Below are 26849 nucleotides of genomic sequence, written 5' to 3'. Positions count from 1 at the left end.
ACAAATGAAGATATGCCATGCTCATGGATTGAAAGAATTAATATTGTTAAAATGTCCATACTACCCAAAGCAACCTAAAGATTCAATGCAATCCCTAATAAAATACTTATAGCATTTTTCATAGAACTAGAATAAATAATGCTAAAATCTGTATGGAACCACAGAAGACCCCAATCTCACAAAGCAAGGTTGAGAAAGAAGAATAAAGCTGGAGGTAACACAATCCCAGATTTCAAAACACAATGCAAAGCTTTGGTATTCCAAACAGTCTGGTGCTCTCACAAAAAAAAAAAAAAACATATAGATCTTTTCTAGATATAGTTCTTCAAGCAAAGGAAACAAAAGCAAGATTAAACTATTGAAACTACATCAAAATAAAAAGCTTTTGCCCAGCAAAGGAAATCATCAACAAAAAAAAGGCAACCTACTGAATGGTAGAAGATATCCACAAATAATGTATCTAAGAAGGGGTTAATATATCCAAAATATAGAAAGAACTTAAATAATTCAGTGCCAAAAAAACAAACAATCCAATTAAAAAATGGGCAGAGGATCTGAATTGACATTTTTCCAAAGAAGGCATACAGATGGCCAACAGACACATAAGAAGGTGCTCAACATCACTAATCATCAAGGAAATGCAAATCAAAACCACAATGAGATATCACATTATACCTGCCAGAATGACTCGAATCAAAAAAGACAAGAAATAACAAGTATTGGTGACGATGTGGAGAAAAAGGAACTCTTGTTTCACACTTGGTGGGAATGTAAATTGGTAGAGCCACTATGGAAAACAGTATGAAGTTTCCTCAAAAAAATAAAAATAAAAAAACCATATGATCCAGTAATTCCAGTACAGGGTATGTACTTAAAGAAAAAAAAAACACAATTCAAAAAGATATATACACCTATATGTTTATTGCAGCATAGCCATGCTATGGAAGCAACATATGTGTCCATTGATAGATTAATGAATAAAGAAGATGTGATACACACACACACACACACACACACACACACACACACACACCAGAATATTACTCAGCCACAAAAAAGGGTGAGACCTTGCCATTTGTGACAGCATGAATGGACCAAGAGGGCATTATGCTATGTGAAATAAGTCAGAGAAAGAGAGACAAATACTATACGATTTCATTTACATGTGGAATTTAAAAAAAGAAAAACAACAAAGGAATAAACAAAAAGCAGAAACAAATTCATAAATACAGAGAACAAACCAAAGGTTGCCAGAGGGGAGAGGGGTGGAAGGATGGGCAAAATGGGTGGAGGGAAGTGGGCAATAAAGACTTCCAGTTATGGAATGAATAAGTCTTGGGAATAAAATCACAGCACAGAGAATACAGGCAACAGTATTGTAATAGTGTTCTGTGGTGACAGATGGTAGCTATACTTGTGAGCACAGCATAATGTAAAGACTTGTTGAAACACTATGTCATAACCTGAAATTAATGTAACACTGTGTGTCAACTATACTTCAACTAAAAAAAAATACATATATATAGCAGTTAATTATAGGGCACAAATCAGATATTTATCACCCTGTTGGCACTAAACTGTCTCTTAATTTATATTAATACAAGCTATGAGAAAAGAATACAGAACAAAATTAATATAAAATATGTCACAGTTTAAATAGTTCAAAACCATCAATTTCTAAATTATGATGGCATCTGATGAGTACTTAGCCCAAAATGCACTTTAATGTAAGTCATTTAATTAGTATCTGACATTATTAGCAAGAAAGAAAATTTTTCTGTACTAAGTAACATGTTTATTTGCACAAGTGCAACAACAATTTTTATGTTTATAGACTAAAAGTTTTAAAAATAAATGAAAAGACAAATAAAAATTGCTACAACCTCGTTATTAGTATGGTTCACTCAACAATCAGTAAATGCATTAATTTGCTATTGCTATTATAACAATATCACAATATTATAACAATAGCACAACAAACTTCGTGGCTTGAAAAAACAGATTTCCTGTCTTCTAATTCTGTAGGTAAAAAATGCCATACAGTCTCAGTGGGCTAAACTCAAGTTGTCAGCAGGGCAGAGTTCCTTCTGGAGGTTCTAGAGGAGAATGTTTTCACTTGCTTTTTCCAGCTTCTAGAGGCTGCCTGCATTCCTTGGCCAGTAGCCCTCTTCCCCCATCTTCAAAGACAGCAGCATAAACTCTTCATATTCTCCCTGACCACAGCTGAGAGAAGCTCTCTACTTTTAAAGATTGCTGTGGTTAGATCACACCCACCTTGATAATCCAAGATTATCTCCCCATCTCAAAGTCTTTATCATCACAGCCACATAGGCCCTTCTGCCATGTAAGATAACATATCTACAGGTCCTGGGGACTAGGACGTATACATTTCTCTGGAGCCATTATCTTGTCTACCACAGTGACTGTTTACTGAATTTTCACATCAAACAAATTATCGAAATCAAAGAAACATGACCCGGGATATAAGAATATTCACTTTTAGGGCTGCCTCGGTGGCTCAGTTGGTTAAGTGTCAAACTTGATTTTGGCTCAGGTCATGATCTCACAGTTCATGAGTTCAAGCCCCACCTTGGGCTCTTCGCTGACAGCTTGGAGCCTGCTTGGGATTCTCACTCTCCCTCTCTTTGCCCCTCTACCACTCACGTGCATACACACACACTCTCTCTCTCTCAAAATAAATAAAAAACATGTTAAAAATCTTTTTAAAGAGAATATTTACTTTTAATAATTAAATATCGTTTTTCCTTTATTAGGAAAGAAAGAAAAAAGTATCTTTCTTTGGAAACACTGACAATGATATGTAAGGTACTAGCAGCATAACTGAAGGTAATTTAATGTCATAGAAGAAAATCTCAGAAACTGCAATAGACCTCAGTTTGATCTGGAGTCTCACAGGACTGTCTGCATCACATTCTTCTGCCATCATAGGTGCCGTGAGTGGCATGAACAGGGGCTTGAGTGGCTTGAGTGCGTGAACAAAATATCGCCAAATTCAGAATGCTTGATGATGAACTTTACATCCAACAAACATTCTCTTACCTACTTGAGAGTACCCTATGAGTTTATAAGCTAATTTTCATACTTCTTTGTCCCATTAAATGTATATAGTTTGTTACTATGTACACATCATCAAGGTCAACTGGAATGATGATTTCTTTAGACACCATTCGGTGGGAGGGGCCTTCGTCTGGTCTGCCTACTCTGAACACAGAACCCTTAACCACAAGTATCAGGTTTTGATCCACCAGTTAACATATTTCTTTTTAGCAATTCCCAAGAGCTCTATAAAGTCAAGAGCAGACTAACTGAAAATGGCAAAATCAGCACTAGGCAATGGATATCAGCAGTTTACTTAAACAGACTATACACCTGCAATAATTAAGAATTATGCAAATATAAACTGTGATGGGACTCATCCATTCAACTAATGCTCACTGAGTGCTTCCTACATGAGAAGTACTGTTCTAGGCACTAGGCTATCAGCCTAGATACCCGAGCAAACAAAAGAGGCAAAAATTCTATCCTTAAAGAGGTTTCCATTCTGCTGAGATAAACAGTCAATAAACGAGATATACAGTAGACAGTGTTAAACGTTAAGAAGAAAAATGAGGTTGAGTGGAGGCAGGAAATGTGAGCAGTGGCAGGAGAGGTGACATTTTAGATAGGAAGGCCAGGGCAAGCCTCACAGAGGAAGTAACAATGTTCAGTATGGACTGACAACCTTCCCTCACTAAGCAGGACTAGCCCATTGGGGGAAATGCTTTTGCCCGAGATCCGCTCTGATCCCTATTCCTCTATTGACATTTTAATCAGATGTCATCTGCTGGTGGTCTTCTGAATCCCATATTGGAACAAGTCCTGTATTCATCTTGGCTCATTTATGTCAGGGTGATTTGTATCATCAATTGCTGAGACTTCTCCCTCCATACTAACAGTACTAATAGTTTCTCAAAGCTTAGGCTTTAAAGTCCACTGTGTCTCCATAACATTGGCTATTTCTATATCTATTTACCAGAACATAGATACATACAAGTGAAGGCATTTTAAAGAGGCACACTCTCCCCCATTGCATACACTTCAAAATACCCATACTCTTAAATGCCTCTTTTTGGCAATATGGGAGAATTGTGTTTTAAAAGTATGGTGCAAGGCACGTTCACTCTAAATCACAAGAACAGCCACCATTTCTGAATGGCAACACATGATATATAGGTGGTGCTCTATAAATATCTGACTATGTAACTTCTCCTGTATCATAGAGCGTACAGCGTAATCATTTCAACCATTCGAGGTGAGACTTACGGTCCTTAGTTTATATGCAATAAAACAGGCTGAGAAAGGTTAAATCATCTTCCTAAGTTTACACAGCTAATAACATAAAGGCAGGAGCTCTGTCAAACTCTGGTTCCCTCTCCCCAATAAGGTATATCTGGGGCTGGTGGCTTCATCTACAACCCCTCCCCCCAGCAAAGGATTATCACAGTACTCCTTCTAATTCAGTCACACGGTAGCTGTGGGACATATCATTCCCTCTTGCCTTCCTGGGTATTTTTTGGTAATCTGATAATCTACACCACATTTGGATGTTAAAATGTCACTACATTAAGATTAAAACTAAAGTGCCTGTTATTTAGAATCCTTTGAGGATGAAGCAATCTAAGTTTAAAAAAAAAGATTTTTAAATAGCTAAGCTCTAAACTTTCATACCCTAAATATAATGGTTTAATAAAAAACACTTCTAAAATATACCATGAATCTGATCTCTTATATTTAGGACACTGAGTGAACACTGGGCAATATCTTTATGACTCAGGACCATCATTGGGTCATTAATTACTCATTGTGTCCAATATGTGCTTGTACATACAGATTCACATATAGTCTGTCCTATGAAGATAACCGGGCCTAAAAAAGTCCACTCAATCAGGAGACTCTATGATTGACTTGTCCCTTTCACATAATGGCAAATGAAATGTACCTGGCTGCCAGAAATTCATTGTAGCACTGCTGCCTTTCTGCAAGTCAGTGGTGATGGCAATGAAAATGGTGATGATGACAATAACGATGATGGTAGCATTTACTGGGTGCTTGATACACGTCAAAAAGAGTATCAAGTAATTTATATAAATTTTCTCATTTAATCACTTAATAATTTTATCAGGTAAGAATTGTTTCTCTTTTTCCATTTTACAGGTGAAGAAACTAAGACACAGAGAGAGTAAATAACTTCTCAACTCACCAACTGAAAATCTGAAGAACTAAAAACTCATACAGGGCGCCTGGGTGGCTCAGTCGGTGAAGTGTCTGACTTCAGCTCAGGTCATGATCTCACGGTTAGTGAGTTCGAGTCCCACGTCAGGCTCTGTGCCGACAGCTCAGAGCCTAGAGCCTGCTTCAGATTCTGTGTCTCCTTCTCTCTCTCTTCCTCCCCTCACTCTCTCTCTCTCTCTCTCTCTCAAAAATAAATGAAAACATTTAAAAAACCTCATACAGTCTAATTTCAGGATACTGTTTTAACCACTACACTCTAGTGCCTCAAATTAAAGAATAAAGCAGTCTTTATATGGGGATGCTCACCTCCCAGAAAGTAATTATCTTATTCACAGTTGCCTTCTGTTTACCATCATTCAGACCAGCAAAGGACATTAGCTAATGTTGATTAGCTAATGAACCCAATCAAAGAAAATCCCTCTGGGGCTTGTACTCACCTGGAGAGACCTACAGTGTAGTGGTGCAAAGTTTGGACTCTGGAGCCAGGCTGCCTTTGAATCCGGGCCTTTCTACCTACTAGCTATGTGACCTTGGGCAAGTTACATAACTACTCTGTGCTTCAGCTTTAAGAAGTGATACTGGGTATTTACTTCATAGAGACATTGCAAGGATTAAATAGGTTGTTTATATGCAAAGTGCTTTAATATAGTGTGTGGCGAATATTAAGAGCTCAAGAAACAAGTTATTAGTTTCTTATCTACACTAATGGTGGGGAAAACACTCTCATTTAAAAAAATCCACACAATACTACTGTGGGGATAGTTTCTCCATCAAATTCAGCAATTGGAAAATCCATCACAATAGAAGAAAATCAGAGCACGTCATTACAAGGATTCAAGGAAGATTACACTTGGAGTTAAGCAACCTGAGATCAAATCTCAGTTCTGTCACTAACCAGAATCATAGCTGTCACTCAGATGTGCCAGAAGATGCTGAGATCTTCTGTGAGTTTGTCCTGCCATCTTGGGGCACATGTGCCTTTGTAGAAACTAGTAAATGACTTACAATGTTCAGCAAATTAGCATGTGCCTCTGTTCATTAGTCCATTTTCAGCATTTTGTATTAACATGCCCATTGTTCACAATAGTTAATGAAATACATATTTTAGATCATTTTATTTTGGTGCTAAAACTTGGACTTCAACTATTTAAAAAACTTTACCAAAATTTCTTATATAATTGTTGAGATGTTATACAAAATACAGGAAGTATAGTCACAAATTAACCATGAAATGTTCAGTATCAGGTCAATACTGTGAGGAAAGCAAAGACATGCAAGACATATCAGGCTTAAAGAGTTTGTTTCCAGTTGAAAAGACAAGACTCAGACCACAAATAGACTACTGACCACAGAAGGCGAAAGGGCCAAACAACTGACAGACATTCAAATGCTGTAGGACTGGAGAGAAAAGTAAAAGTGAGCTGGTGAAATCAAAGTGGATTTTATAGAAAAATCGGACCAAGGCCTGAAAAGCTCACAACCTCTAAACATGGATGCATTCTCTAATCCTAAAATAAAATTTCCTTTCAATGTGGAGGCGCCTGGGTGGCTCAGTCGGTTAAGCATCCGACTTTGGCTCAGGTCACGATCTCACAGTTTGTGGGTTCGGGCCCTGCGTCAGGCTCTGTGCTGACAGCTTGGAGCCTGGAGCCTGCTTCAGATTCTGTGTCTCCTCTCTCTGCCCCTCCCCAACTTGTGCTCTGTATCTCTATGTCTCTCAAAAAATAAATGTAAAAAAATTAATAAAAACAATTTCCTTTCAATGTGATGACTCCTGTTGATGGTGACTTTGAGGAATTCTGTGTTCTGAAGGATTCTGAAGCCAAACGTGGACTCAAGGGGAAAGAATTCTATAATCGATATTAACATCTGCCATAGGGAGAGAAAGCAGGAAGAGAGGAGCATGTACCTCTACCCTTTTTGACCAACTCTGTTTGCTTCCCACTCCTGCTCCCTACTCCTGTTGTTCTTTTGGAGCCACTATCTACAGACCCATCTCCCCCTTCTCTTCCCCTTTTCTCAGCTTCTCTCATTCTTTTCATTTTCTCCAGAAAATCAACAAGTTATTTTTTGTTTGTTTACTGAAACAATTAAATACCATGTCCCATTCAGTCTTGAGACTTCAGATACTCTCAATATCTTTAGCCACCCATCCCTCGCCCCTGGTTTTGCAATTTGAGAACCCAAACATGTATCATTGTGATCACCAGCACATCAACTACTTAGGTGTACTTAGGATGGGTTTTCGACACGATGAGAAGAGCATGAATGTTGCAGATTCTGATACAGAGAACCACCTGTGCTAATGTCTGTTTCCCCCAGATCCACAGAATCCATAGAATGTGAGAGCAGGAAGAGACCTTAGAATTCATGCTTAATTTCTTCCTTGTATGAAGGAGGATGATGATACCCAGGAAATCAAATCACTGTCCCAAGGAAAACAGAAAAGTTTTGTAATGGAAACAGCTAAAACTGAGAACATCTAAACCCATAACCTTTTGAATGTATTGCTTTAATCCACCTGTTGACTCCATACCCACCCCCCAAAAATTATCTACAAGATATGCCACTTTGCTGGTCTATTGAGTCTGTATTTCTTTTTCCTGCTCTTTCACTCACTCTGCTCAACAGCTTCTAGAAGGTTCTTGAAATGTATTTGTATATTTACCAGAGTACCTCTCTGAATGAGTCTTAAATCCCTAACACAATTTTATCCAAGCATCGTACATTATATGTGTCTACTTCTTGGCTCCTCAACACCTGGTATGAAGCAGATTATACTAATGACCAAAGGATTCTTTACTAAAGCTCATGCTATCTGCTACAGTGCACTAGGGCATGCCGAATTTCTGAGGTCCAAAAAATTGAGGTATCGGTGTTCTGTATATAAATGATGGGTAGTGTTTTCATGAATTCATACAAGTGCTTCAAAGTAGCGTTTGTTGCATCTAGATAATGCCAGGATTTGTTGGAGATTCCTAAAAATAAAAGTAGCAGGCACCATTTATTAGGTACGCACCATCTGCCCGATGCTAAAGTGGGTACTCCCCAACCATTTTCTTATTTAATCATCTCGACAACCCCGAAACTACACAGTACTGCCTCCATTTTACAGACGGGAACAAGGTAGAAGCAATTCAAGAAGTGCGAAATCCCTTGGAGTGCTTTTGTGCGTAAGTCACGGATTTCTTAGACTCATTCAAATGAAATCACATTATAAGTATGGCCTGCATTGTTTATTTCATACACATTCTACCATGTTCAGATTCTCAGATTAAAACATAGCAGCTCTCTCCCTTCCAAAATATAAATTTTATTCAGGCCTACCTGTTGAGATACAAAGGATGCGACTGCCATGCATTTCAGGTAGATTTCCCAGAAAAGGGGTTTGATTTTCATGTCCTCAGTCTTTTTGTGACCACAGAAGCCCTACAAATTGCAGGGCAGTCTCAGAGATGCTTCCAGGCCATGCTAAGGGCTTTTCTTTAGCTGAAAAACGCACTGACCCAAACCATGGTTGAACCTGTGACCCACCGTTTCATTAGTACTGGTTTCTAACTGCTCTAACTGTCCCAGACAAATTTACATAATTACACGGTTGCAGAATACATACTTGAAAAGCCTTCAAAGAAAACAGTTTACTTTCTGTAAACATCAGTTTTCACACCTCAAAACCGTTTCCTAGACCCTTTATTCCAAATAGAAATTGCTTGAAAAATGTATACAGGACATTTAAGTGGTTCTTGTTGAGGCTTGCAATGGGATGTTTATGCCTATTTATAAACTTCTGCCATCAGAAATCTTGGTGCCACTATGGTATCTCACTCAGTCTGTCTCTTCCATTTTGATGAGGAGAAAAATGCAAACTACTCTCTTCTCTGCTCCCCTTTCACAAGGTTAGCTAGCACTTTGAGCCAGTAGCAATTGAAAGCTAGTAGCTAGAAAGTAATTTACTTCTTTGAGTCTCACTCTTCAGAGCCAGTACAATCTGAGCACATTTTTGCACCAAAGACATTAAGGGAGAATTCCTTTTCAAGTGGTTATTCTTGAATTCATTTACTTTTGACACACACAATGAAATCCCAATTCTCCTGCAGGCTGCAGTGCCTTTGTTTGCTGTTTTGTGCAGTCTATCTCCCTGCATCTTTGAATGAACAGCTGCCGAATTTCAGAAACTTGTGAGTGCTTCCTCAAGATGGACTATTACCACTAGAACTTGGCCAGCTAATGATTTTTCAATCACCATTTTGCTGTTTCCTTTTTAGAAAGACTGAAAAGTGACAGAAGATTCTCAATTTTGAACAGACTTCATGAGCATTTGAATCCATGGCAAGTATACTTTCAAGTAATAAAACTATTTCTGATAAATGGCACTAACAATGTTTGTAATGTGATAAAAACCTGAAACAGCTCTTCAGATCTGTAGAAGATATTCCTGTTGGCTAGGGGCCATTTTAAAAGCCAGGGGCAAGAGAAAAGGTGAATTTGCATTGCCCAGTGAGACGGGGATCTCTAACAAGATGGGTGACAAGTTTTCTGTGGGATGAAAAACGCAATGATGTCAACCACAAACACGAATTCACAGAAGCACCACAGCTAAGCAACCTAAGAATGTTAGGATGAGATCGGGGGCTCTCTGTTTGAGTCCCATCACCTACGTGTACGCTGATTTTGAACAATTTCTTGAACTGCTCCTTGCCTCCATCTTCTCATCTCTAAAATAGGGATGATAATAAAATGCTTCTTTCATAGAACCGCTTGAGGAGTAAATGTGCTAATATCTTATTCGGTCTCTTCCATTTTGACTAGGAGAAAAATGCAATCTACTATATTCTCTTCTAAAATACTCACACTATTGTATGGCAAATAGTAAATGCCAAACACATTTTAATTTCTATATATGAAATTGGAGGTCACGTAGAGGTTTATCTAAGGTGAACTATAGCAGTGGACCGGTTCTATTATATCCTATCTTGTGCTTATGCCCAGTACCTGTCCATTTCAATACAGAAAATAAAAAGCCACTCAGCATGATTAATCAATCCTCTTGCAACTGCGACCAGCCTGGAGAAATACTTTTGAAGAACTACAAAAAACTGGCAGACTTTTTCCCCCTCTTATCTTTGACTTTTTCAAATAAATCTCTTTCAGTGCATCCTTTTCAAATGTTTTACCTTCAAAATATGTCTGTTTCCTTCTTGTTCTCAAATAGAAAACATACTTGCAGTACTGGATCAGTCATGTTTTATGATAAAGTATATACACAAAGCCAGAAGATTTCTGCCATTTAAACTGGTATCTTAGTACTTTAGAGAATCTGAATAATTATAATCTCAGTCTTCAACATTCACATCTTCACCTGGAAAATGTCAGCAAATGCAATAATAATGTCATTATGCCATAGGAATTGAAAAAAAAATACTCTCCAGAAATTTGGTATGAATTTAAATTGCTGGCGGTACGAGCAAGTGTTTTCTCCTTATACTTCTTTGAGGAAAAGCCTCCTAAATGGGCAGAACTGAAGATAAAAGGTGCCACGAGGGCAGCCCGGGAAGAGACGCTTTCCAAAAGTTTATGCCCACGGATATGGACATGCACATTCGATACATACAGGCATTCATGAGCAACTATCAAGCAGGGGCATCTGGTAGATCAATCCCCCCCAACCCCCAGTGAAGCTAGCACAGGAAATGAAAATGCCTCCCCAAATACCAGTGTGCCAGAAGACATAATGAGAAAGAGGCAGATCTAGACTATGAAACCACAACATCAAAGGCAAATTTATACTAAGAAGATTAGATAGGCAGATTTGCATCCAACTAGTTTCAGTCTGAAATAAGCCAACGTGGAAAAAGATTTCATTTTCAAATGTCCATTACAATTTCAGCTAAGTACCAAGATCACCTCTAGAGAAATACAAAGAAGCATAAGCCATAAAGGCACATTTTTCTCTTTTAACCCAACAGTTTCACTCTGAAATCAGTGAAGAAAAATAAGGCAAGCATCCAAGATTCTCACTCTCATATAGTCACTAAATAAATATACATTCAGTTCCTACAGTGGGAAAGGAATCATCCAGAATTATCGTTTCATAATCCACTAGATCTACATTTAAAAACTTAGTTACGCTCTGCTTAAATGTTTACAGGCAACAGGAAGATCGGATTTATTTTTTTTTTATTTTTAAGATTCTGACTTGAAACTGTCCATTACAACTGCTGTAAACCTGCAAGAGTCATGAAAATTGAATCTTAATTCAGTGCATAGTAACTTTACAACTGTTGGGTGTTAGGAATTAAGCAAGAGAAACAGGTCAAGGGGAGTAAGACTGCTAACTCAGGGGAGTCGGCGAGTCGTACTAGAGAGAGCCACAGGAATACTTCTGCAATCCTCCAAATTACTGAAGCCAAGCCCATCGTGTCAAACAAGGCTGTCTCTCCCTGAGAAACAAAAAAACAAAAAAAAAAAAAAAAGAAAAGAAAAGAAAAAAAGTTGCAGAGTAGACAAAGACACAAGAGAATGAAATTGGAAGTCTTCCGATGGCAAATTATTAATACCTTCTCTTTGAGAAATTGCAAGCAGGCAGAAAAAGGTCTAACCTGAAGAGAAGGATCAAAGACGGAAATAAAAGCTTTGATGCCCAAGTTGCTCTGTAGCCCCCACAGCACTGTGAAGCCCGGGAGTGCAGCCAGGAAGATTGTTAACTCCAAAAAAAAAAAAAAAAAAAAAAAAAGTGCCGGATGAATTGGTACTTAATTCCTGCGAGGATACAGGAGTGGTATTAGGTAGTGATTAGCTGCTTCTGAAATTTAGTGAGGCCATTTAATTTGAAGCTAGGTATTTATATTTCTTTAGATTTTGCTCTAGAGTTTTTACATCTTTAAAAACATATGCTAGGGGCGCCTGGATGGCTCAGTCGGTTAAGCGTCCGACTTCAGCTCAGGTCACGATCTCGCGGTCCGTGAGTTCGAGCCCCTTGTCGGGCTCTGGGCTGATGGCTCAGAGCCTGGAGCCTGCTTCAGATTCTGTGTCTCCCTCTCTCTCTGCCCCTCCCCCGTTCATGCTCTGTCTCTCTCTGTCTCAAAAATAAATAAACGTTAAAAAAAATTTTTTTTAAAAAAACATATGCTAATGGTGGTGATTAGTCGATATGAATGTTTCATTTGAATAAAAAGTATATTTCTCAAAAGAGAACATTATCGATTGGGTCATGTGAATCAAGTGGAATGAAGCTACCCATCCCAGGAAAAGCTCAGCTGAGGCTGCTGAGACAGCCACAGCCTTGCTGTGCTGTTCAGCCTGGGACAAGGACCCAAACTGCTGATGTAATGGCTCAAAGAAAAAGAAACCGTCTTTTAAGCCTAATTTTGCAGACTCACACTTAAAGCTACACAGCAAGGTAAATAAATTTCTGATCACTCCATTAATTCATTCATTCAGCACACACATTTAAAGCTCAGTTTGTTTCAGGCCCCTTGGTGGGAGCCAGATTCAAAGATGCTAAGGTTGGACCTGGCCTCAGAACTGCCATCTATAGATCACAGAACCTCAGACTTTGAAGTGATCTTAAAGGTTGTTTTCTTCCCCTACTAGTCAGTGTTAACTTGGCAATCATACCATGTGCTCAATCATAATCTAGTTCTGTATCTTCAGCAAGAGGAAACTTGACACCTCCCTATTTAGACAGTTATTCCTTTTTTTGTTTAAGAAAAAAAAAACAATATTAAAAAAAGTTAGAGTTGGACTCAATGTCATGTTCCTAAATAAACAAACAACAGAAGAAATAATCATCTTAATAAAGCCTCTGGATTCGATTTCATGCATTTTCTTTTTGCTTAGCAAAACTGTGTGACTTGGCAAATGGCACACATACATTCTCTTTGTTAATGATCAGATATCAAAAGACTGTCTTTATGTGAAGGCCTGTTTAGAATCACAATATTAAGTCTCACCTACTGATTCCCAGATGGTTCCCACAGGTAACATTTTATAACAGAGATAAGTTGAAGCCAGAAGGAGCCTGATGTACTTTAAAGCCACAAAGAAATCTCTTGGAAGTCTACTTTCTGTCTGACCTCACTTCTTCCAGGACTCAACAGGGCCAGGATAGTATATACTGTACTCTATACAACAGGGTAAGGAAGTCAGAAAATACCATTTTGAACAAAGAAGGAATGTTTTGGTATAGTGGACCTTCAGGTAGGATCGGGACCACCTTTCCTGATTTTTGAAATGCTGTATGCTTGCTGCTATTGCCACTATTTTTCTCGAATGTAATCTTTACTATTCCATTATAATAAAATACAATTGATCCAGAATGGTCAAAAGCAGTCTCATTCTCCAAAACAATTTAATTACCTTAAGGTCACATACATTTTAGAAGGATTTCAAAATATTTAAGAAGGCAATAAAACATTTATTACTAGCTCATGCCAAACAACATATTGTTTAAAGCTTCAGAAGGCACTTAACCATTTCTCTTCACCACCAAGAAAATTTACTATTTGGAGCATTTCACTTTTCTGGCCAAAAGATCTGCTGTCCAAATGCCTGGTACAATGACTTGTTGAGTTAATGAATCAATGAATGCATGCATGTATCAATGAGTGAATGAATGAATATGTAATATCTCCAACTTTAAGTATCATCATGTCAGTGACTTCATTAAACTTCATTTTTTTTCAGTTCATGCAAAATCTCACCTTTCATTTCCTACTTATTAAACTATTAGATGTGTTCAGCTTTAATTTCTTTGTTACCTAGCTTTTCTTATTTGTTAGCTGACTATGAAGGAGACTTCTTCACCGTAAAGTATAATATTTGCCCTAATGCATTTATAAAATTTTAATCCTGCTTGTAATAAACATTTTTTTCAAGTGACACTTGTAAATACCATGTTTCCTTCTTTAATTGTGCCGTAGTCATAAAGTGGGACTATCTAAATAAGAAAAACACTTGATAAAGGAAAAAAGACTTTGAATTGCATTTTTCAAGACACAGTCAATATATTAACTTCTCTGTTTCTTACAATAGCACATTAGTCTTAATTTCCATTTCCTCCAGTAGAAGTATAATTTGCTTCCTTTCAATTTTAATATCCATTATGCTCTCTCCTTTTCTTGTATCCTTTTGCATTATGGCTTCCTCTACAGGTGCCATCAGCATTTATACATAATTCTCTAAGTTAGCAATGAACTTACCATTAAGATTATCCAATATTTAGACCTTCTCTACCCCACTGCTAACCATACATTTTTTATAAATTTTTTTAATGTTTTTATTTATTTTTGAGACAGAGAGAGACAGAGCATGAGTGGGGAGGGGCAGAGAGGGAGACACAGAATCCGAAGCAGGCTCCAGGCTCTGAGCTGTCAGCACAGAGCCCAACGTGGGGCTCAAACTCACGGACTGCGAGATCATGCCTGAGCTGAAGTCAGACGCTCAACCGACTGAGCCACCCAGGTGCCCCTCTGCTAACCATACATTTATATAGTCAAGGCATTTGAGCCTTTCATTGAGCCTTTCATTTCATTTGAGCCTTTCACTGAGCCTTTCATTGTACTTCTTTTGTTTCTAGGTAAGTGGAGATTATCACAGTTGATGTGTTATTTCGGTATTTCCTTCTTTGTATATGAGAGCATCCCAACGCCAGCAACCACATGCTTTCTCTATTCTATGAGGGAGTCTCGGTCCACAGTGGACATTTACTCACATTAGGACTAAAATGAGAACAATATTTCTCTATGAAACTCCAAGTGAATGGCAAAGAAGCCACAACAACCATATATGTAGACTGTAGGGGAAAACAGTTTTAGTTTTCTCTTCAGGTATTCCTGACACGTTCTTCAGCCAGCTGTAATATATTCTTGCTTAATTCACAGATTTATTTTGACCCTTTTCCAAGGTTAGATGTAATATAAGCATCTCAACATTGCCAGCAATTGTAGTACCCTGGAGAAGATTATTTGTGATAAATGAAAGCTAAGCAGGGGTCACTAGAACTCACAACAGAACAAAACATATCATCTCTTCTGTCAAAATGGAAAAAAAAATAGCCTTTATTTGAGTTACACAACTAAACCTCCAGTTGTTAAATATTCTTTAGCATGTAGTCTTTAAAACCATTACAACAACTTCAACTAATATCCATTCAAAATGCAGGCAGTCTGTTAAATCTTCAGGTCTCTTGCACTTTAGTCTACTACTTCCCACATCCCCCAGTCTCCAGCATTGTTTAGAACTAACAGATTATAAAAATGTTATTTTTGCACTTGCCTTCTGTGGTTTGCCATCTGATTCAATAAATGGGTGAGTTAAGCCATTACTTTCAACCCACTTAGGCAATCCAGACACTATTGTTTTTCAGCAATGATGAGGAAAGCCCTCATCCAGTACCATCCTGCACAACTGAACAACCACAGAATGTTACTTAATTCTCCACGTGCCCCACACTCACTAGGAAGCAGAACAAAGACTCAAAGCACTTTATTTTTGAAGGAGAAAAAAAGTGAGAAGAGACTTTAACTCTGACAGAGTTTAGCCAGCTGAGAAGTTAAAGGGAACAGTCCCCACAAGAGATTATCTTCACTTCTGACACCAACTGCAAGTTCAGGGGGTTCCCAAAACCATCCTTATGTGCAATGACTTGTTAGAAGGACTCACAATAGTCACTCAAAACTATTATATTAAAATTGGCCAGGGGCATCTGAGTGGCTCAGTCAGTTGAGTGTCTGATTCTTAATTTCGGCTCAGGTCATGAACTCACGGTTCATGAGAATGACCCCAGTGTCAGGCTCTGCACTGACAGTGTAGAGCCTGTTTGGGATTCTCTGTCTGTCTGTCTGTCTGTCTCTCTCTCTTTGGCTCCCTGCTCTATCTCTCAAAAATAAATGAATTAATGAATGAATTAATAAATGAATGAATGAATAGATAGATGGATGGATAGATAGATAGATAGATAAATAAATAAATAAATAAATAAATAAATAAATAAATAAATAAATAAAATTGGCCAAGGAAAGAAGTGAATAGGGCAGAGTTGGGAAGTACCACAGTGGAGCTTCCAATGTCCTCTGTAAAATCAGAGCATGTGACTTCTCTGGCATCGGCATGTGACAACATGTACGGACTATTGGACTGCTGCCAGTCAGGGAAGCTCAGCTGAGTCCCATGTAAAGAGTTTTTATTGAGACTTCATTACATAGACATGATTGATTCACTGATTGCTCACTTAGTTGATCTTAAGTTCCAGTTTCCAGCCCCTTTGGGAGCAACCTAAAACCCCTACCGATGTTGTTGGTCTCTCTGGTGTAGCAAGAACCTCAAACTAAGACTAGCCAAATGTGTCCAGCCCTCACCCTAAGTCATTTGTTAGACTATCCAATGACCCAAAGCCCCTGTCAGATATGACATTACAAGGGCTGAGAGATTACTTCCCAGAAACTGAGGTCAAAGTGCAGAACTCTTTTTGCCTAATGTTAAATTCTTTCCTGCAGATCTTCACCTTTTCATTAGCCTTTGATTTGGGGCATTTATCTCAATGGTAAACATACTCATTATGGTTGTAACTATGCCCTTAGGCATTCCGAAGGCCAGGGGAGATTTATTTAATAAACTAGAGATTAAGAAAGCTAATTTTATGCTTTATGCCTGGAGGTGAGAGAAGGGAGGGCAGGGGGCATAAAATGCAGTATGAAGCCCAGTTGGAAACACAGACTTTGGCATTATGAGCTTGAACAAACATAGCAGGAGTTCTTTCCCTCATTGGCAATAATGAAGGAGTGAACTGTCACCAACTACTACCACTTGCCTGGCAGGTGGCAGACACAGCTGGTTCTGCACCTCTGAGTGGAAAGAGCATGAACAGTAAGTAGTCTACACAGAACATTTGGAGGGATTCCTCAAAACTCCCTCTACAAGATCGCCGCATCTGCTGACTGCCAGCTCTATGTCACCATTTAGGTGAAGCACTGTGTTTTCACTGTTAAAATACAAATATGTTAAACCAGAAGTCTCCATGAATACTTTAGTTTGAGGCTGTTTACTGGGGGAAGTAATGGAACTAAATTCTGATGGATGAAAGGGAGAAAAGAGAAAATTTTGAATTATGAAAACTGCATGGAGGCCTAAATGGAAAAAGATGAGAAAGAATTAAAAAGGGGCCCTATGGGCCTGTGGCAAGCCCTGCTGATCCCCCAGGTAGCTGGGCGACAATAGCATAAAACACTAGAGTAACGATCTGGGTTGAAATCTTGGCTCAGCTACCAACAAACCGTGATTTGGACACATCAATTAAGCTTCCTGAGTCTCTGTCACCTCGATTCTAATTTGAGAATAATATGAACTCCCTCACAGAGTGGGTGTGAGGCTTAAATGAGATAACATATGGGAAAAGCACCTTGTTAAATGTGGTTTTTTTAAACTACTATATAAGTATGTTATTATTAGTTGAGCAGATTGGAAAAATAGCTTTAGCTTTTTGATATCTAATTTTGATATATATATATATACATATATATATATGTATATATATATATATATATATATTCCCCGGAGCAATTGAGTGCTACAAAATAATAATGCTTCAAGAATATTAATAAAACAAATAAAAATACTTCAAGATAGTTCCATAAAAAGGTCGATATAATCACATGGCTCTGGAATACACTGGCATCTAGACAGTCTTTTGAGAGAATCACAATATACATTACCACATTGAAGGTTCTGGACACCCCTACAAGAATGAACCCAATATTAGGCTGTTTGACATAGAATTTCCCAAACTGTTCCAAAGACAGAAACGTCCTTTCCTCTAACACTTCTTAAAATTCAACTTGGGGGGGGGGGGCGGGGGGGGGGCAGTGCCTGTGTGGCTCAGTTGGTTAAGCAGCCGACACTTGATTTTGGCTCAGGCCATGATCTCAAAGTTCATGGGATCAAGCCCTGAGTCAGGCTCTGTGCTGACAAGCATGGAGCCTGCTTGGGATTCTTTCTCTCCCTCTCTCTCTGCCCTGCCTCTGCTCATGCACTCTCTCTCTCTCAAAATAAATAAATAAACTTTCAAAAATCCAATAGAAACAGTGATCCAGAGAATAAATTTTGAGAAATATAGCTCTTTTTTATGGTACCTCGGAGGCAACAGTCTGCTTTTAAGATGGAGCTGAACATCTTTCCCAGCTACTGGCTGCCAGAAACTCATTGAAGTGCATGCTGAATGCAAACTTGATACCTTTTATGAGAAGCCTATGGCCACAGAAGTTGCTGCTGATGTTCTGGGTGCAGAATGGAAGGGTTACATGGTCTGAATCAGTGGTAGTGATGACAAACAAGGCTTCCCCATGAATCAGGGTGTCCACCTGCTGCCAAGTAAGGGGCATTCCTGCTACAGACCAACGAGCACCGAAGGAAGACTGTGCGAATCTGTTTGGGGTTGCATTGTGGATGCCAATCTCAGTGTTCCCATTTCTGCACTCACTGATACCACTGTGCCTCACATCTCCTGGGGCCCAAAAGAACTGGCAGAATCCGCGAACTTTTCAATCTCTCCACAGAAGATGACATCTGCCAGTATGTTGTGATAAAGCCCTTAAACAAAGGTAAGAAATCTAGAACCAAAGCACCCAAGATTCAGTGTCTTGTTACTCCATGCATCCTTCAACACACACATCAGTGTATTGCTCTGAAGAAACAACATACTAAGAAACATAAGGAAGAGGCTGCAGAATATGCTAAACTTTTAGCCAAGAGCATGAAGGAAGCCAAAGAAACACACCAGCAACATATTGCCAAGAGATGGATGCTGTCTTCTGAAAGCTTCTACCTCTAAGTCCAAGTCCAGTCAAAAATGAGATTTTCCAAGAGTAACAGATAAACAAGATCAGACAGCAAATACCGAAACAACATTTGTTTGAGACACACAGTAAAGTACACTATTCATGTTTAAAAAATATAATATTAAGGCATCATGTTCTATACATCCAACTTTTCACTATGCTTGACCAGTAAGGAAGAGGATGCCTTGCACAGATGCTCCTGTTGAGAACAAGGTCCGAATCTGTGTAGCTAAATCTCTACCTTCAATATCACACACTCTCAATTCTCTTGACGATCAATACTCTCCTCCATTTGTGTAACCTAGAATTTGATTTTTATTTTGCATTGTCTTTCTCTGGTCTTATATTTTGCCTCTTTCAGGAAATGTACCCTTAAATCACCGTCAAAGAAGCCTGTGATCATTTTACTGAGTACCCAGGACTGTTTTGTCTGGAGAACAGCACTGAGGTAGCACACCCTCCACATGCTTCCTCCCGTCTCCTATCCACACTGGCCAAATCCAGACTCACTCAACTGCCCTGAGAGCAAGAATCTTGGAGAGAAGCTTCATTTTTCTTTACACAACATAAGACACCCTAATCACTTAAAGGAATTTTAATAATTGATTATCATACAAGTAGTTTCTAACATTGACCGGACTAAACTCTAGCAGAAAAGAGTGAAATGCTCCATTCCACCTATAGCCATTACTAATAGACTTTTATTATAGATTAAATAATTTATGGTTTCAAAAATAACTAAGAGTGGGGTGCCTGGTGGCTCAGTCAGTTAAGCGTCCAACTCTTGATCTCAGCTCAGATCTCAGTCTCAGAGTTGTGAGTTCAAGCCCTGTGCTGGGCTCCACACTGAGCATGGAGCTTATTTAAAAAAAAAAAAAAAAAGAGGGGCGCCTGGGTGGCGCAGTCGGTTGGGCGTCCGACTTCAGCCAGGTCACGATCTCGCGGTCCGTGAGTTCGAGCCCCGCGTCGGGCTCTGGGCTGATGGCTCAGAGCCTGGAGCCTGTTTCCGATTCTGTGTCTCCCTCTCTCTCTCTGCCCCTCCCCCGTTCATGCTCTGTCTCTCTCTGTCCCAAAAATAAATAAACGTTGAAAAAAAAAAATTTAAAAAAAAAAAAAAAAAAAAAAAAAAAAAAGAAAGAAAGAAAGAGAAAAAAAGGATAAACAAAACAAAAACTAAGAACTGAAGTTGCACTACCCAAACCAAGTGATACATTCCCTAAGGTCTACCATATCTTCAAATTCAAATGTCAAGCAAAAACTCATCTACACTATTCTTAAAAAAAAAAGTGAACCATATTCTGCAGTAGAGCATGTTAACTTTTTTTTATCCAGGATTTCTTTTTTCAAACTATGTTCATCAAGTTCCTTAAGAGAAAATAGGACTTAAACTTGTGGTCAAAAAAACCAAAAAGAGGCAGTTTGTTTTTTGTTTTTTGTTTTTTTTGAGAGAGAGACAGAGACAGAGACAGAGAGACAGAGAGGAATACAATGAGCAGGGGAGGGGCAGAGAGAGGAGGAGAGAGAATCCTAAGCAGGGTCTGCACCATCAGCGCAGAGCCTGATATGGGCTTGAACTCACAAACTGTGAGATCATGACTTAAGCCAAAACCAAGAGTCAGACACTCAACCGACTGAGCCACCCAGGTGCCCCTCTTGGTTTGTTGTTGTTGTTTATTTGTTTTCATAATAGCCATTCTGACTAGTGTGAGGTGGTTATCTCATTATGGCTTTGATTCACATTTCCCTGATAATGGGTGATGTTGAGCACCTTTTCATGTGTCTGTTGGTCATTTGTATGTCTTCTTTGAAAAAGTGTCTATTCAGGTCCTCTGACCACTTTTAATCAGATTGTTTGGCTTGGTGCTGAGTTGTGTAAGTTCTTTATAAATTTTGGATATTAACCCTTTCTTGGATATATGATTTGCAAATATATTTTCCCATTCAGTAGGTTGTCTTTAGTTCTGTTGATTGTTTCCTTTACTATACAAAAGCTTTTCATTTTGAGGTAGTCACAGTAGTCTACTTTTGCTTTTTTTCCCCCCCTTGCCTCAGGAGACATATCCATAAATATGTTGCTAAGGGTGCTATCCAAGAGATTACTCTTAGGAGTTTTAAGGTTTCAGGTCTCAGATTTAGATCTTTAATCCATTTCATTTTTGTGTGTGGTATAAGAAAGTGGTCCAGTTTCATTCTTCTGCACGTAATGTCCAGTGTTCCCATTTCTTTTCCCCCATTGTATATTCTTGTCTCCTTTGTCAAAGATTAACTAACCATATGGGTTTATCTCTGGGCTCTCTGTCCTGTTCCATTAATCCATGTGTCTATTTTTGTGCCAGTCTCAGACCGTTTTTATTACTATGGATCTGCAGTATATCTTGAAATCTGGATTGAGATGCTTCCATGTAGCTGTATCTTTAAAACACACTTTACATATAAAATGCCCATCTTAAAATCTTCAGTGGCATTACACATCTGAGGAGCTTCAATCCAAACTATTTAGCTTGGCAATAATGAGTAGCATGGCATTAATCTACAGTCTTATTTGCCACAACTTTCCAAGTCTAACTCTCTACCATGACCTCATTCCTGTGCCCCTTTTAAGGTATTTCTGACGAAACATTCAACATCATTCATTATAATGATTTGTTTTCCTGTCTCCATAACGGGAATACAGACTTTGCGAAAGTACAGCCATATATTTCTTACACAGGTCACAGTCATTCAATACATATGTGTATAATGAACACAATTTTAAATGGAAAGAATCATTAAGTTCATACTTTTTGTAGGAAGACTTTTTTCTCAGCATACTGATCAGGTCTAAACACTAAAAAGTATAAATCCCTTTTAGAAATGTGGTATCAACTACATTTTTCATAAACAAGAAAGTTATACACTTTAAAGAAACAGCATCACACAGTGGTTGAAAGGACAAAATGGAGAGCTGGACCGCCTGAGTCCACACCCTGGCACCATCATTTGCTACGTGTATGATCTCAGCTAAGCTCCCTACCCTCTCTTTACTGCAGGTGCACCATCTGTAATAGGGGGCTATTAATGGCACTTACCTTATAGGACTATTGTATTAAATGAGGCAACATGCATGAAGCATTTAGGACAACATCTAGTATGTAGAAAGCATGATTTATGAGTTAGCTATTACAATCATTGTTACCTACCTACAATATTTTCTAGTACATCATTAATTACACCCTATAGAATCATACAAGCTTCAGTTGCGCTAGGTCATTCTCCTGTAAGGTTGTCATATTCACAACATCAGGAAATTCTCAGGCAGTCTTTTTTAAATTGCATCTTATGTTTACTAACACTAGCCATGCAAAGCATACCTGCAAGGGTGTATTAGTAAAAGCACTTTTAATTTTTTTAAGTTTTTTAATTTATTTTGAGAGAGACAGAGACAGTGGGGGGGAGCAGAGAGGGAGAGAAGGGGAGAGAGAGAGAGAGACAGAGAGAGAGAGAGAGAGAGAGAGAGAGAGAGAGAGAGAGAGAGAGAGAATCCCAAGCAGGCTCTATGCTGACAGCACAGAGCCCAATACGGGGTTCGATCTCACAAACCATGATATCATGACCTGAGCCGAAACCGAGAGTCAGACACCTAACCAACTGAGCCATCCAGGCGCCCCAGTAAAAGTACTTTTAAAGCTGCTATGTTGAAACAGTGTCAGAGTAGTACATTTTCTGCATGGATTCCAAAGAATAGAATACCTCATTAGTGGGCTTACAAGAAGATGTCAGATAGTTATTGCTTTACTTTCCTCATAAATGGTCTACCCGTCCCTTCACTGCACTTGTCCCAACCCCTTTCAATACTGCCATATCATTCTGTCAAGTTATGTGAAGCAGAATGCAGTCACCTTAATACAGACTTGCTACAACCCTGTTGAGGGCTTAAGGCTCTCATGCAATGCATCTTTGTAGGGAAAACAAAATAATACTGAGTTTTACACTGCCAGCTCATGCTAAGGACACATATCAACATATCTCCATAATATAACCTGTTCTGTTTCATACGGTTGCCTAACAATGCTCATTTAGGACTGCAGATTAGTAAGTGTGTTCAATTAATGATTTTGCATTTTTTTCCAAATTAAATCTCCTTCCCACACTAATTTTATAATTCAATTAAAAATAAGTCATCAAATTTCTTAGCATCATTTGCTCTTTATAAACCCCCTGCCATTTTTTCTCCATTTTCATTGTTTCAGTAGGCCTACTGCTGACACGAGGCTGTAGATTTAAAAAAAATGTTTTCTAAACCTCCTATATTAGTTTGCCGGGGCTGCTGTAACAAAGTACCACAAACAGGGAGGCTTAAGCCTCCGAGTGTTATTGTCTCACAGTTCTGGAAGCTAGAAGTCTGAGATCAAGTTGTCTGCAGGGTTGCTTCCTTTTGAGGGCTGTGAGGAAAACTCTTTGCCATGCCCTTCCTCTAGTAGCTTGCTAGCAGTCCTCGGCTTCCCTTCACTTGTAGGTGTATCACTGCGATTGTCTCCCCATGATATTCTTCCTATGTGCATGCCTCTGCCCAAATTTCCCCTTTTTATTAGGACACCAGTCATATTGGATTAGGGGACTGCCCTGCTCCAGTATCATCGCACCTTACTAATTACATCTGCAACATCCATATTTCCAAATAAAGTCACATTCTGAACTACCAGGGATTAGGATTTCAATATAGAATTCCCAGGCAGGGAGGGGGGACAAAATTTAACCTATGCCACTTCCCAAATTCAAAATGCTCTTGTAGACAAGTCATTGCGAAAATCCTTTGGCCCAACTTCCTATCCACCAAGAACAGATACATCATGCAGAGAGCTCACTGGACTCCTTGAGGAACCTACTGGTTGATTCCAAACCACACCTGTGACCCAACACCTAAGGTTTGCTCAGACTTCCCACAGGATAGGAAGCAAAGCAACAACAGCAGCCTTTTCCTCTTCACACTGTGCACTTCCTCTAAAGATTCTCAGAGAATTTATAGTCAACTAATGGAAGTAATGCTTGGATAATGTTTTCCAAAGTACAGATCACATGCATTATCACATAGACTCTCACAAATAACAACCTAGCAGACAGGCAATTATGTTGAATATTTTTATAAAGGGACCATGACTTGAAGGTTAAGCTTGTAGGCTCTGAAGCTAGAACACATGGATATGTATCTCATATCTCCTGTTACCTGGTTGTTTGACCTTGGACAAGTTTGTATCCCTCTGTCAGGTACAACAATGTGGTAAATAAGAGTGTTTACTTCAAAGACTTGTTTAAGGATTGATAATTTAATCCATGTAAATCGTTAAGAATAGTGTCTGGGACCTGAAAGGTGTTCAGAAAAATGTGAGCTATTATTAGTTTACAAATGATGATACTGAGGCTCGGGGATATAAGATGACTTCTTCAGGATAAGAAGTCAGTGATGAGACAACCTCGGTGCCAGAACTTCCAAGGGCTTTCCATGTTATGAGACAGCACTCCAGCAACACTTCATCTTGAAAATGAAACAGACATCAAACTTTGAAGTAATGGAGATACAGGGACTCTGACACAGGAGTGGAGAAACACCCACTACTGTTGTATGCTCAAGAAATCCCAAATGTTGGACTGGCTGCTCAGATGCTAAATTTAGGGAAGACAAAGTCCCTGCAGAACCCCATCCGTTAAGCCATTTGTGCATACAGTTCTGAAATAGCTGGTTTGGCTGGACCAAGAAAAGCTGAGGGACTGCTGCCCTGAACCTAAACCAAGTCACATTTTTTGCCACATCCCAGACACATCTCTTATTGCAGCCAGGAGAATTACTTTTATTATTGTTATTATTATTATTATTATTATTATTATTATTATTATTTATTCAGTTTGCTGTGTTTTTAATGTCTCTGGGAAATATTCTATTTCCTATGCTGAATCTCATATTACTGTTCTGTTTATCTCTAAGAATGAGTTGTGTTTTGTATTTTCAACTCTTCTAAGAAACCTTCTGACATCACCTGGCATGTCATAGATGGACCCTCTTCTGGTTTCTTTTAGGACAGAATCATAGTCCATCATAGCACTTGAGAACTGCTATATAATCCTTGGTTTCTTGGTTTCTAGTCCCCACCACACTAAAGACACCAAATTTGTTTTGGTATCTCAGTATTTTGCACAAGCATAGTGTATAAATATTTACTGACCAACTGAAAGACTGACTAGAAGAATTAATTCATTAATTAATATTTGAATAAAAGAGACAAGAAGACCTCAGTCTTAGCATCCAACCATTAGGTACATTATAATTTAACTGACCTCTGACCAGAGAAAGGGAAGATGGATTAAGTGATGAGGAGAAAAAGTGTGACTTTGTGTGTGATATTAATCAGTTAATGAAGCTCCAAGTGGTTCTGCCTGGATCCATAGAATTAAAAAAGAAAGAAAATTCTACCACCATCTATCTAGTCTGATTTGCATGTGTTCAAATCTTCAAAGTATTCCCTTTGATTCCTTTAATCAATAGCTATTTTAGAAAGCTCTTCATTACTTCCTAATTGTCCAAATTCATTTTCTTCATTTTTCCTTATTAGAGGAAGATTTTTCAAATGAGTTAAGTAGATACACAATTTTAGAATCATTATTAACTTCAAGCATTTCTCTCAGTTATTAGCATGTCCCTTCTCTCTCCAGGACTGGATCATTTTCTCCATTTTTAATAGGCCATCTGGTTCATTTTCTAGACTTTCTTTTTCCCCATACTTCTCTAATAAAGTCAATATTACCCTATACTAAGACCAATCCATGCTTACAATAACCTCGATCCTAGAATTTTAATTTATGAGATCTCTAGTTGCGAATGAAGATGCATGTTATTCCCTATTTTGTCAACATGTCAACAAATAAGTAAATAATTAGCATTTATCTAGATTTTTAATCCATACCAACCAAATAAGTTGGTAAAGACATTACCATGGCCCACAAAATATTTTACAAATAATTTAAAAGAATGTTTTAATTCCTAAATATATTAAAATTTAAAATATACATAACAAACTTCTGGGAGTCTGTTTCACAGAAATAAAAGCACCATATCCTTGTGCCAAAAAATTGGCATGAAAAATTATGCAGCTGTTTCCTGCATACATGAGTGAGGACATGAGCACAGAGAAAGATACAAAAAAGGATTCAGCAAGTTGTTACTGGGGAGGAGAGAAGTTGGAAGGGAAGAGGGAAAAGAAAGGAGAAGGTAAACACACACACACACACACACACACACACACACACAAAGAAAAGAGGGGAATTCATGGCAAAACAGTGTATAGGACATAATCTTATTTATATAAAATTGCATATGTGTGTATAAATATGAATAAATAAACAAAAGGATGACCTATCTGAGGGCAATAGACTGCACTTTCACTTTCTTTTATTATATATGGCAATGTTTTATAATTTGATATTTTTCAAAATTTGAATTTTTTATCATTTGAATTCTTGCTTATATATATAATTTGAAAACAACATGAAGTTATTTTTATTGTGATATATATACTATAGGGAGAGAGAAAGACTAGTGTCAATCTGACCAAGGATTATGTACTCAACCATAAGAACTCAAACCCAGCTAGGTTATAAGTAGTACCACCAGACTATAATCAACCTATTTGATAGGGTATATGTCCTATCAATTATATTCTTTTCAAAAACATTCTTTGGTGATTTTCATCTTTA

At 38.3% G+C, this 26849-nt stretch overlaps 1 pseudogene; it reads left to right on the top strand.

Moving 5' to 3' along the window:
- The first annotated feature begins 4988 nt into the window (after positions 1-4988).
- LOC125174453 (40S ribosomal protein S6-like) lies at positions 4989-19139 on the top strand (annotated as a pseudogene).
- Positions 19140-26849: the final 7710 nt, after the last annotated feature.

This window comes from Prionailurus viverrinus, chromosome C2 (assembly GCF_022837055.1).
Source record: "Prionailurus viverrinus isolate Anna chromosome C2, UM_Priviv_1.0, whole genome shotgun sequence".
Taxonomy (NCBI): domain Eukaryota; kingdom Metazoa; phylum Chordata; class Mammalia; order Carnivora; family Felidae; genus Prionailurus; species Prionailurus viverrinus.
The sequence above is the reverse complement of the archived record's forward strand: the minus strand, read 5'-3'. Positions and strand labels throughout refer to the sequence as shown.